The sequence below is a fragment of the Sinohyriopsis cumingii genome, chromosome 15, assembly GCF_028554795.1.
Source record: "Sinohyriopsis cumingii isolate HCF-2022 chromosome 15, ASM2855479v2, whole genome shotgun sequence".
In the NCBI taxonomy this organism is placed as follows: domain Eukaryota; kingdom Metazoa; phylum Mollusca; class Bivalvia; order Unionida; family Unionidae; genus Sinohyriopsis; species Sinohyriopsis cumingii.
This window is the reverse complement of record NC_142975.1, coordinates 61,572,909-61,584,211: the sequence shown is the minus strand read 5'-3', so window position 1 is coordinate 61,584,211 and position 11,303 is coordinate 61,572,909.

Genomic DNA, 11,303 nt, shown 5'->3' with positions numbered 1-11,303 from the left:
ATCTTTTCTGCATGCCTTGTTACAGAAATTTATCGAACCGATCAATAGCCATTTGCAATGATTCGTTATTATTTAGATATTTGTCTAAAACATAATAATGGATATATTTGACCTTGACGAGGCTGAATATGAGATTCCTGATGTTGATGGAGCTAAAAAAGAATTCTTTGACGATGGAGCGGTTCATACTTGGTCAACCTGGAGAACAAATTCCATCGATGCTACGATGAATTTGGAACGAGCTAAGAAAATAAAAAATCGATCATATAAAAATAGAACACACCGAAGAGAGATTTATTTTTGGAATAAAATTTATTGCACAAATGCCTGATGAAACCTGGGTTATTCGCGATAAACGAGATCCTATTCGCGGCGGTAAAAAAAATGTTATTCTTGATAAGAATTCACGACCAGGATTGTTATTAGGTATCGATGGTCTTTATTACGCTAAAGCGTATCCGGTTAGTGCAGTTGTTTATGGAATTTATCGGCTAAATAATAATCCGGATATTAAAAATTTGCCTGTGATGAAAAAATCTTCGGTGATAAATTGCGTAGCAGAGCGTGTGATTGAGCATATGAAAAATGCGAAACGCGGATCTGGTTTGACTCTGTTAAGGTTAGAAAAAATAAATGCTTGGGCGGAGACTGTTGTTGATGGAGCGTCGATAGATGATGTAGCTGTGTTGAGTAAAAAATTAAAATTTCCAATCTCGGTAAAAACATTATCGGGAGAAATATTATACTCGTCGCCATATAAATCTCGAGGAGCGCCAATCGAAACTGTTGATCACAATTCTCACGCGTGGTCACATTCGGTGACAATATTTCCACGAGATCGTGAGGTTAAATTTTATCCCATAGAAAATAATTCTGTAGCAGAAAATAATTCCATGGAAATGTTTAGATTTATCAAAAAATTAAGTGAATCAGATCCAATATCTGTTTGGTTATTCTCAAGTGAAGAAAGATACGATCAATTTGTTCTACCACGCGGCGATATTTACAGAGATAAATCGTTACATGAGTCAATGAGAGAGCTCGCGGTAAGATATTCGGCAAATCCTGATCAATTATTAGCTAACTGTTTTACTATTCCGTCCGTTGCCGCTCACGCCGCTAGAGAACGAAATTCGTGGAAACCTACACGATCCGAATTTCTCGCTGATATTCAGAATAGTTGCATTGAATATGGCCATGGCGGACTGTGGAATACTAGATATGATTTTGAAAATATGATTTCCGTTGATATGTCCGCGTGTTATCCTGGAAGTTTTCTTGGATATGGCAATTGTGCTGAGTATTTTGCTAAATTCGGTCACCCTACCAGCGAAATGACAAGAGTTGCGATTAACGGACCGTTACCTGATTTTGTTATGACCGGATTCGCTCGTGTCACATCATTCGAATTTGCTGAAAATTTGCATAGGATTTGTTATATTTGGTTTGGCAGACATTTTTCTCAACGTCGTTGGGTTCCCACGGTGTTGTTGAGATATATGCTAGATTCGTCAATGTTAGTGTCGTTGACGGTAAGTGAAGCAATTATTTCGTATAAAAAACAAACCGACGTGTGGTTACCGACGGATTGTGATAACGCCAAAGATATCGGAAGAAAAATAATAGGTAAATTTACTCAAGGTGGCTCTGTTGATCATAAACATCGACACGCCAGATTATTTATCAACGATGCTGAGTTGGATTTTATAATCGCCGATACAGCGTCACGAGGAATATTCTGCAACAGAGAAAATATTATCGTTGACGGAACAAAGTTAGGTACCGTGGTTAGCTATCTTGATGGAGAATCGGCGCAATATACTCATTTACGATCGTCGATGCTTGCTTACGTGAGTATAAATTTACTTTCAATGATAAATAAATTTTCTGATATCGCAGTAAGAGTCGCGACAGATTCGTTCTACATCGATAACAAATACCTAGGTAGGCTTGAAAATTTAATCACAGATGGTAGTTCTTGGGGGACTTGGAGAATAAAAAACGAAAATATTTTAGGATACTGCGAAGACGCTGATGTTGAGGATCGTGATGAATTTCATCGAGGTAGATTCGAAGAAACGTCCGTAGCCGCATCTGCGTTCGATCCAATTTCGCGATGTAAATTTGTTTACCTGAATAGACCTGGCGGTAGCGGTAAAACAACGCGAGTGATAAATATATTTGCAAATTCTGATATGATCGTATTAACGCCGACACACAGATTAGCGCGAGAAATAAAGCAACGTGGTGTTAATTCTCACACGTACCATAGTTATTTCAAATACAGTGGTGGATCATGGGATTCAGCTAGAATGGGCGATAAATATATTAACAAGGTTATAATTTTCGATGAAATTTGCACAGTAAATTTGGGTATACTAAAATCGTTCTTAGCTTGGTTGTCAGAGAAAAATACCGCCGTGATAATGTGCGGGGATCATGGTCAACCTAATCCGATTGATAGCGAATCGCCTCATGATTGGCTTAAAAATTTTGTTGATTATTACGAGGAAATCGATGTCGATTATAGATCGACAGATAAATTATTGACTGAGTTTAAAAAACTGATTCGACTACAGCCAGATAAAATTCAATGTGACGTCATGAGAAAAATAATCAACGAAACATCGATGAGTGATTTCCTAAATTTATGGCGCCCTGATCATTTAATCGTCGCTAGTAGGAAGATAGTTCGTGATATTATTCAGGAAAAATTATTCAAACTGCATTGTGAGAAATTTCCAACGTTGCAAGTGCCATTGTGTTATAGACCCGCTGATACTCGGCGACAAAATATCGATGTTATTTTACCATCCGGCGAGAAGAAAAACTTAGTTTTGAATGATATTATTTTCGTTGATACTAATCTTGTCAATGACGCGCTAAACAATCTCCGTGGAAATTAGGTTACGCAACAACGATACATTCCTCTCAAGGACTGACTGTCGATGGTAAAGTTTGGATCGTCGATGATATGATTATGTGGTCAAATTTGGTTTACCTAGCTATATCTAGAGTCAGAAAAATATCTCAATTGGGGCGAATTCGCATAAATACCGATCTAGAAAAATTTAGTTTGGAAGATTTATCTCAGTGACACCGGTGGTAATTGAGTATCTTCGGGAATTACCTGTAATTCTTCTCTGGTAAATCCTCGTTGTGGAGCCAGTGAATCTAGTATATAGATCGCAGGTCTTCCTGACGATCTTGTTACGGCAGATATTTTGTGCGTAGTAACGCTCCAGATCGGATCGGTTGCTCTTTTTCTTCCTCCTACAGCTTCGCCTTCCTTATACAAATACCTGACAGTGATATTACCTAGCACAGGTTGCATTGTAGAATCTCGCTTTATTGGTATATTAGATTTTGTGATAGCAATTGCCGGTTTCAATGATATTGCTCGAGTTGGCTCGTTATTTAACGCGTTGAAAACATGAGGTAATCTTAATACCCATTCGTGGGATCGTTTATCTTGAATGAATTCACGCGCGTATTGATATCCGAATAATCGTTCTGCAAGCGTTTTGTTAAATCGTTCAACAATTGCCTGATCGCGATGAATTCCCACGTGACCGCGTCGAATTTTCACACTATTTTTCTTCATCAGCGAGGTAACTGCGCCAAGGAATTTCCTACCTGGATCAACGTGAAGAAGCTTAGGCCATGTTAATGGCGATCGTGAGTAAATATCGCTGAATGCGTTAGCGATTTCTGTCGATGTTTTATTTGATAACGGCGCCGCTTCTTTGTATCTGCTAGCGATATCAACGACGGTTAAAACGTATTTGTATGTGTTTCCGTTGACGGTATCGTGAGGGAGAAACATTATATCGGCTTGATGTACCACATTGGGAGTACTAACTGTGAAACTCGCGTATGGGATTTTTTTAGGCGGAGGAAGATAAATTTGCCATATTGCTTGTTTTGATAACCACGATGCAGCCACGGACGTTTTTACTTTAGCAGCCTTAGCAAGTTTAGCAATCGCTGATTTTCCTCGCCAGAATCCTCGTGGAGAATAATATATCTCTTCCATATTATTTACCTGCACCGAATACTAATTTGCCTTTCATCGCGCCTTTAATTAGTAATGTTGCTAATTTTTCTTTGAAAGATTTGTAAGGAATCGCATTTAACGCGATAATTCATTTCACATCAGCGAGATGCCTTTGTTGTAGATCTCCGCTGCGATATGCGAGATCGTGAATATAACAAGCGTGATCGATATTGGAATCTCACCTGGTTTTGGTCGATTGTTTTTCTCGAGTCTGATATCGAGTCTCGTTCCAGGTCCGCAGTAATTATATCCAGGTAGATGTTTTTCTCCGGGATATTTTGCCCAACGAAAGCCAGGTATTTTTTTTAAGGAGGCTGCGATGTCTCCTCCGTATTTAGTTTTTTTTTTTTGATGAATTTAAACTTGCGTGTGTTACAAATCTCGCATTCTCCTGCGATTGCGTTTCTGTTGTTGCGTGTGATGATTTCGGTTGGATTTATCGTAGCTGTGTGCGTGCGACACTTGACACAATATAGATCCATAATAATTAATATCATGAATGTAATTGATTTTTCAGCTACGAAACGACGCGAACAGGTGAAACATCACGCGGCATTGCCAAATTCGATTAGAATGATAATAATCGGTCCATCAGGGTCAGGAAAAACGCAATTATTATTGAATTTGATCATGAGATGGTAAAATGGGAAAAATTGTATTTGATTGCACCATCCGTTGACGATCAGCGTTGTTATCAGGTGTTAAAAGATTTCAGCGACAATATTGGCGAAGGCGTGATTGAATTCATCACAGATATCAATGAGGCTCCTTCCGTGGAAAGTCTTAACGGTAATATTAATAATCTTGTTGTTTACGATGACGTTATGCTCGATAAACAAACGAATCCAGCAAGGATATTTTCGCGTGGCAGGCACAAAAATACCGATGTGATTTATGTGACACAGAGATATACGCAGATTCCAAAGGTAATCAGGGATAATTGTAATATTTTATCTGTGTTCAATGGCGTGGATACGCACACGCTGAGAAATATCCATCAAACCTGGTGTAACGGTGACATGGATATTAATAAATTTAAACATTTATTTAGCCGCGCTCAGTCAACGCCACATGGTTTTATTACAATAAATCTTCATGATCCTCGTGGTCGATATCGCGTCAGTCTTGATCAGATTTACTCGTGAAAAGGCAGCGATATTTGTAAAACAAAAAAATCGAACAAACCTATATTCATTTTCCTCCAAAATTTTGTCTGGGGCATCATATTTTTATGACACACTAGAGGGGGGTCCCTGATGCAGTGGGTCTGGTAGATGCAAAAATGACCCTCGTAGAAGGCTTTGTTTTTGCTTTCTGAGGCTTCCACGAGAAAAGTTTGCGTAGAAGGCTTCGATTGGCGTGGAAAAAAAGGTCTGTTCGCCTTCCCTGCTGCTATCGGATAGAGCATGTCTTCGTCACTATAGTGCTAGAATCGAGTGGCTTTGGTAAAAATATCATAAACTGGATAAAGGCAATGTATACAAATATCATTTCAAAAATGACTATAAATGGGACACTTTCTGAAGAAATCAAGATTAAAAGATCATTTAGACAAGATTGTTCCCTGTCTATGATAATGTGTGTGATTACTATGGAATCACTAAATATTAATATAAAAACGAACACCAATATTCAAGGGATCAAACTGCCAAATCTAAAAGGTGAATTTAAAACCCTTCTTCACGCTGATGACTGTTCAAATTTCACCAGAGATAGTTCATCATTCAAACATCTACAAAATGAGTTCGTGCAATTTGGGAAAGCCTCTGGGTCAGCTATAAATCACGATAAAACCGAAAAAATACTAATAGGTAACTGGATGGGTAACCACCCAAGGTTTCCCCCCCCCCCCCCATTTAATTAAGAACCATGTAAAAGCGCTATGAATAATATATGGGAACAATGCTATCCAACTAAACTACCGTATATTACTGGAAAGGGTTGAAGTACAAACTGAAACTTGGTCGAATATTATATTGAACCTAACGGAGCGTATTCAGGTTGCTAAAACCTATATGTACAGTAAACTAAATTATTTCATAAATGCTATACATTTTACTGAAGCATTGCTAAACAAAAAAGAAGGGATGATTTCAAACTATATCTGAAACAATGGAATTCTCTATATGCATAAGAAAGGTACCAACAGACCTAAAGAGAAAGGTGGCCTGGGTGTGCAAAACCTAAGCGCCAAGCAAAAATCAATTATCTTGAAAAGAATTAAACTTATCGATAACTCCCCGCAATACCAATGGGAAGGGATTTATATTTACTTTTACGGTTATTTATGCCGTTTTAATGAAACATTTTTTAAGAATAATAACACAATTAAAATGATTTAACCGCCACTGTGTTGCCAGAGAATTAGAGACCTCATATACAAATACAGAGACAAAGAGAAAATATGGAAGAGTAATCAAAAATAAAATATATAATATCCTAATTAATATCACATATAATGTAAAACTGAAAGCTGAATTATGTAACTCAGAGTTAAACTGGAAAGCCATATGGAAAAAATGGGCGGAAATTAAATATACAGCTATACAAAGTAAAATGTATCTCTACTTAAATGATGTATGGATGACAGGGGAGATCGCCTTTAGAAGGCACATTATAAGAATAATCCCATCATGCCGCTTTTGCGGGATCCATACTGACTCTAAAATCCATATTATACTGAGATGCTCGAAAACTGCTGGAGAAAGATATAGACTAACAAACAGAATACGTGAAGAAAATGGAGGGGTAGTAGCTAAAATATTATTATGCACACATGATGTTATTGATAAGAGAACATATACAGATTTAATCACATATATTAACACAATTATGAAAACAAATAGGCAAGATATGTTTTAAGTTTTAATATTTTTTAAAAACAAAACTAAATTATTCTGTTAGATGTTACTGTATCTCTTTTCTTTTACCACAAAGACAACATTATGTGATAAATAAATAGGCAAGATATTAGAGATCCTCAAGAAAAGAATTAAAGGTACTTTATTACTCTTTCTATGCAAATTTGTTTTATGAAATATTATTTTTTATGATCTTTTTTAAAACTAATATAATAACACATTAAGCAAAACAACCAATACCTCAGAAGAAATAACATAAGCTAACATATTTAGGAACAAAAACGCAACAATACAGAGGGACAGGGATCGTCCTATCTATTAAGGAGTAAATGATGGTACGATGACAAAGCTACCTGGCTAACGCGAGGCAGCACGGATCGTACCTGAGCTAGACAAAGGGAAGGACGAATAACAAGGACATTACAAAAACACAAACACGGGATCACAATTACACTTTACTAATACTATGAGGTATAACAAACACGTCACGCATACAATGAACAATTCTTTTTCTCTTCTCTCGTCTTTCTTTCTCCATTCTAATACGGGGCCCCGAGTGGCCGAGTGGTCTAAAGCGCTCTCCGTTACGGATCACTGCCATCTCATCTCTGTCTGCGTGGGTTCGAGTCTCGGATTCGGCTAATGTGGGTAAGTGAGAAAGCTTGCCAGTAGCTTCCCCGGTAGTTCTTTCCGGGGTTTACCTTGGTTCTTCCTCCACCATTAATCCTGGCCGCCATGTATAGCCTATCGTGTGCTGAAAAATGGCGTTAAACCCTACAACAACAACAACAACAACAAAAACCAATCTAATACAAAACTGAAAGTAGATAGGGTGATAGGCATAGGAACGAAGGAACTGGCCACTATGATGGAAGTGGGGGGTCAATAATCTCCTGCCACCATGACATGACAATCCAGACATCCTTAGCCGCAATATTTTATTTTTAGATAGTCCTTACAACTTAAGAAAACATTTGAATTTGACTATTAGCCAGTCCATACAAAAACACAAGGATAACAAACAATACACTATATAAAAGACACAGAGCATACATTGGACACCATAAATCCCTGGCAAGGATCACACTCTATAAGTAAGCTCCGAAACCAGCCAGGGTTTAAGAGCTATTAGAATAATCGAATAGCAAGGTGTAAGAAACCCTAATCAAAATTCATAAACCTTTTACAAAATTGTTTCAATCCTCACAAACACGATGCACACAATGGGGGAAACAGGTACACATAAAAACCATTTCAACTTTCGGCAATATGGGGTCCTCTCTCTGATGGAGTCTGGGAGGGACCACACCAATAAAAAGTGGATAATATTCTTATGTTTTAATATACTATCCAAAAATATTGACCTTTTTGACCTCACTTGTGTATTTTATTTTTTATGATTTTTTTTTAATACTAGGCCGGTGATTGCGGCATTAAATTTGTGCATAAAAATTGCCCTGCCCCCTAAAGAGCTCTCTTATTGGTTAATTGATGTCGATTACTATGAACAGTAACTTTTCAACATCAAGACGGCACGTGTGGGAAACACTGTTTCGGCTGTCTACTGATGTCATGTGTGGATGTAGTACGAAAATGGATCGACGACCCTTGACTGGTAAAGATGAAAAGCTGCGCGAACTGGCTGATATTCTATTTTCATATATTTATTGTTATCAGATTTGCTACACATTTGCTGAGTGCATCAATGGTCAAGGTATCGGGGATTGTTTAATCGTGTTGATTGGGTTGTACCGACATAGTCACAGGCCAGATGATACATTTGTAATTTGCTCAAGTTACTTTATTGAAAAATGAAATGAAAAGTTTAGATTGTTAACAGAGCATATATCATTCAGATTGAAGCTTGATTTTTCACCTTGATATATTGACCATGAAACAAAAAAGCAGCCTTAGTTTTGCAATTAGTTAATTTGAAAACATTATATCCCAAATTTACCACAACTGACCACGGACTAATCCATGTGTGTGTGTGTGTGTGTGTGTGTGTGTGTGTGTGTGTGTGAATATGACCAACAGCTCACTGATTCTTCTGTGCATGGCAAAAATTATATGCAGTGTTTGCAGATATTACGGATCTCAATAAAACAGCATTAAAATAACTCATCAATAAATCTAGTGCTGTTTAGGTCATTATACTAAGAAGTTTTGTTCAGATCGTCCATTTACAACCCGTATTCTATAAACCAGTTTCCTGATACAGATAGTTGTGAAGGAGTTTAACCATGAAATACGACATGACGCTGATAATTAATTCAGATGTTAAAATGTATTTACAGTGTTGTGAACCAAGGCGAACAATTGGTGTCAGCAAGAAAGAGAGAGAGAGAGAGAGAGAGAGAGAGTATGCTACTGGAAATCTACCCCAAGTCTGCGAATAATGGCGCACACAGCCTTGCATCTATTAGGACAGAATTTTTCAGTACAAGTAACAAGATTGAAAATTCCTCTAAATTGTGTTAAGAGTAAGTTTTGATTAAATTGTATTAGAAGTAAATTGATAAATCATATTGGAGGCAGTTTTCTACTAAAATATATTGAGATTTAATCCAATTATTCGTATCCTACTATTCAACAATGATTGCGCTATTATGATCAAGTACGAACCGTCTTATACAAAATATTACATGTATCGCAGACTCAGCACAAAACAGTACATTCATCAGGTTATAAAAATAGCGAACTAGACAGATTCCAAAAATTCTCATGGAGGGCAAATGTGCTGATCTTGCAGAAGTACTCACGTAATAATGTACATAGACCTAGACAATAATCTGTAAGAGACTACGAAGCCTCGCTTTGAGATTCTGGCCAAACGCAAGAGCTAAAGAACACGCCATATTTGGCGTTGCCTTAAGAAAGCGGGTATATTAAGCCCAGCCGCGGGTCGACACCAGTTTTGCTAGCCAGAAACTCAAGCAGGCTCTGTCTTTTGCAGGTAAGATAACCGTCTATGTACAGTTTTCATAGTATAAGACTTTTTAGTGTTATAAGAATTTTTAGTGTCATAAGAAATTTTAGTGTTATAAGAATTTTTAGTGCTAAGATGTTAACCTAACATCAGTATGTTTAAACATTAGATCATTTTAATATTTCTTTGCTATTATTTAACCTAATGTATTAGAAAGTTTAACTGTTTGAAGAACTTGTATTTGCTTCTAATTATATTATTGATTTTAGTAAAAGCAACGTTCGCTACCAACTTCATACTCAGTAATAGTTAATTTAGAAATAAAATACTCTTTATATAATAGAATTTAATATGTTGACTTTTTAGAATAAATTCAGTAAAATATATTTCAATTACGGTATTAGTCTGAAATATTGAATTTTAGATTCTTTTGCTATCGTGAATTTACTCGATATTTAATTATCTGTATTACATTCTAAACGGCAGATATTATACAAGTATGATGTTGGTAAGTGAAAGAATATCGTAGTTTTATATGTATTTCTTATATTCGAAAATTGAGCTTGTTGTAGTTTGATATTGAAATGTAAGTTTACATGTTGAGTATTTCAATAAAGTTTTGCTAGCCAGAAACTCAAGCAGGCTCTGTCTTTTGCAGCTCGATCCCGAGTACCTTCAATTCCCCAAGAATGTAGTCACGTCTTCATCATCTAGTGACACTACATCAAATGACTTGAACTTCCTTCCTTTCTTCTCTCTCTCTCTCTCTCGGAATTGAGAAACGGATTAACTTAGAGTTTACGAAGCAAAACAATTCGTAAAACATCCATGCATCAACTCGTATACCCTCTCGAATATACGCGCTTTCCTGAAAAAGGATAAAACTCAGTGACAGAAAGGAATCATTTGACAGAAAATGTTCACTCTGATGAAACATTTACAACTGATACTCTATAAATGACTTTCTTTATCATAGCTAAAATAATCAAAGATCTTTTTCATACACAGTGCGTACTATCAGTAATTAACCGTCATCTCAGCACACAGTAACGAACTTTTCTATCAGTGATGCACCCTTGTCCAAAGTACAATTACGTCAACCTAAGAACATACTCCATCACTGAATACGAACTTAGAACCGACGATAGGACAAAACAATTATCTTCGCAGCAGATTTAAAGTTCATGTTTATTTCGGCACTGCTATGTAGAACGTTTTGTTGCATGTATGCATATATATCATTCCTTAATTTCTAATTTGAACCTTTTGTTGATAAGATCAATACAATGTTATCATGGGATATAACTGTTTTGCATGTATGCGTATATATCATGTCTTAATCCATAATTTGAACGTTTTGGTGATAAGATCAATACAATGTTTTCATGGGATATAATGTTTTTGCATGAATGCATATATGTCATGTCTTAATCCATAATTTGAAGGTTTTGGTGAT